Source organism: Limulus polyphemus, unplaced genomic scaffold, assembly GCF_000517525.1.
Source record: "Limulus polyphemus unplaced genomic scaffold, Limulus_polyphemus-2.1.2 Scaffold2997, whole genome shotgun sequence".
NCBI classification, from domain to species: domain Eukaryota; kingdom Metazoa; phylum Arthropoda; class Merostomata; order Xiphosura; family Limulidae; genus Limulus; species Limulus polyphemus.
Window position 1 is genome coordinate 101,595 of NW_013668607.1, and position 3,280 is coordinate 104,874.

At 35.4% G+C, this 3,280-nt stretch overlaps 1 protein-coding gene across 3 annotated transcripts in view; it reads left to right on the top strand.

The window, feature by feature from the left end:
- The window catches only part of LOC106468406, a 41,434-nt gene that overhangs the window by 31,439 nt on the left and 6,715 nt on the right, over nt 1-3,280 (top strand). The window lies entirely within an intron of this gene.

Consider the following 3,280-nt stretch of genomic DNA (forward strand, 5'->3'; position numbering starts at 1 on the left):
AAAAGTTGTTAAGTTTAAAGTGACGAGAAACGTACTGACTGTGGAATTACTGTGCACTAAAAATTTCTATCGAGAAATAATAAACTGCTTTAAATGAAGAAAGGACTTGTATCGCTGAAGTTCCTCTGAAATAATTTCTACTGAAAATTAACAAACAAGCAGATACGTAACATAATGATAAATTAATTTAGTACCAGATCATCGCCATTGGGCCCGGCATGGCCAGGTGGCTAGGGCACTCGACTCGCAATCTGAGGGTCGCGAGTTTTAATCCCAGTCACACCAAACATGCTCGCCATTTCAGCCATGGGGGAGTTATAATGTGACGGTCAATCCCACTATTCGTTGGTAAAAGAGTAGCCCAAGAGTTGTCGGTGGGTGGTGATGACTAGCTGCCTTCCCTCTAGTCTTACACTGCTAAATTGGGGATGGCTAGCGCAGATAGCCCTCGTGTAGCTTTGCGCGAAATTCAAAACAACAAACAAACAAACATCGCCATCACTTCCTTGCTCTGGAGCAGGACAAATTCCTTTCTCCTCCCCAATATTTTCCATTCACCAACTCTTGCGCCCCATCCGTCCCCGCTCATTAACTTCATCAACATTTTTCATGAAACATTTTACGAATCTCAGTGTGATTGTATCAAAAATATTATATGAATTTCTTTTAGTACACTTGATTAAATTCAGTTCATGCAAGTTAGCAGCACAGGCAGGTAACATGGCAGGTAACGATACTCTAGACGTCGCGAAACAGACAGGTAATATGACACTAAAGTATTACTGTCCTTGAAAAAGAACCAGTTTGGTGAGCTTCTGTCTTATTGATGCAACTGGATGTTATACATCTTGGCAATATAGGGCTGGTATTCAGACTTATAACCATAACCAGACAACATAAATCAATAAATATCATGTGCATAGACCTATTCATTGACACGCTACTTTCCCATGAGTATGATTAGTATTTTCAGTGGGGTTATTCATGATGAGTATAATTAAATATTTTCAATTATTAAATCTGACTGGGATAGCTTCGTATTCAATACGGTATTGGGATGACTTCACGGTAATTCGGAACATGCTGACTCGGCGATATTAGACGAATTCTCTGATATCAACTAATAATATCCGCATAAATTACACTTAAATCTTCTCATGATTAGTTGATAGTTACAGTTGGATTTTAACAGTTTAAAAAAAAACATGACTCACACGAAAAAACAAAATATAAAAGAACTCATGTAACGTCAGAGGCAAGATTTTTACAAAACGTACAAAAAAAAACGTTTCCCTACGTAATATGGGGACAAGAAATGACGCTAAAACCGGATGCGTCTCCACTCCAGTAAATTTTTATCTCTAGAGGCGTAAACATAGGTAAAGATTACTCTGGACCAACCAGGGGTAAGATAACATTTTTAAAAAGCCACTATCTGTTTTGATTCTTCTTTTCTTCAGTAACCTAACTACTTCGAATAATTGTTAACATTGTGACGAATGTAATAAAATGGGTTTAAAGTATAATTAATATTTAGCTTGTTCTCGTTTCTTATTTATAGGTGACTTAAACTTTAATAATCATTTTTATTTTTATTCTAAATATAACAACTAAACATTTTAATTAAACATATTCTTATATTTTGTAAATAAATGGAGAAACCAAATGTAAAAAATTAAACAGTATTAAGGAAGAACTGACCAATATTCAATTGAACGATTGTGTTGTTTAAGAGATACAGTTATATTTTATAGCTGACTGTTAAAGTTGTATGTTAAAACTTTAACAGTCAACAATATAATATAGTTACACTGAATTAAATGTCTTGATTATAATAATATTACACTAGAGGGCAGCATACTACATGCTAGATACAAACCAAACGAAAGCTTAAAAGGGTTTTGTATGTAAAAATAGGATTATGTGTGTGTGTGTGTGTATATATATATATATATGACTGTTAAACGGAACTGTATTGTGAACACGGACTAATAGTGTGATCATACATAAGAGAAGATAGTGAAAACATACAAGTCAACATTATCCCATGAATTGGACATGGCACGAAAAGGGTATGAGAGGGGGGAAGAGATCAAGGCTGAACCTGACCCTCCCTGGTTCAAAACATGGACCGAATCTCTATGAAGAAGAAGGTTCGTTTTGGCGGCCTGATCAGTAAAAGTGGGTTTTCTTGGGGTAGTCTTATTTCTCCCCACAACTAATTCTCCGGTGTTAGATTTATTGATCTCAGCCTAGGCATAGGATTTACAAGTACTGAAGGACCATAAGTCTTATACGAGCCATTTGTTTGATTGATTGAGAAGTGATCATGAAGTATCATTCAAATCTTTCCATCATCACTCACGTACCCCAGTGAGAACAATAATTCATATATCAATTTAACAATACTAAAAGTTTATGTGTTGTTTTTTTTTATTGTTGTTATTGTTTTTCTCCATTTCAAAGTAACCCATAAACCACAGGTGGGGCGAACAGAGATCCGGAGATCTCTCAGCACTCCTTGTTATATTATCATAAATGCCTACCGTAGAATTAACATGTTGTTGTGGTAACTCGAGGATTCCCAGCAAAGCAAAGAAATCGAGGCAGACAAAAAGAGCGGGTTCGCGGATCTCGTAGGTGGGTATGTCTCCCGACGGGCGCGACGGTTGGGTCGCACAGAATGAGACAGAACATATAGAGTTACAAAAGGAACGAATCTTTACTTTAAATCTTGACAGTTAACGGAAAAACAACAAGGCACTATTGTAGAATATAGGGCAAGTAATCGTGTGTTTATGTGACTAGCAAGAATGACAAAGACTTTTATAAATAATAGTGTATGTTCGGTGACGAGGAACCCACTTTGAGATTAATAATGGCTGGAGACGGCTTAAATGGGTAATTTAATGGGTAATTCTTTATTACCCATTTAAGCCGTCTCCAGCCATTATTAATAGTGTATGTTCTCCTCTCTGTAACATGGGCTAGCATATAAAACTAAAATATTCACACACACACATAATGTTCCCAAGTTAAAATGTAACACAATTATTTATATAAATTACTAACTAACAATAATGAACTATACTATAAATTAAAGCCTGTGTCCCACTATCCTTTACACTATTTGTTCACTTGTGAACTTAAATATTTCGTCAAGAAATTAATGTCGATTTTTTCAGATGAAAAAACCCCAAACAACTTATATATCAAAACAAAACATTTATTAAATGAAATAGTCTACATTCTTATCGTATATGCTTTTCCATCTTACTAA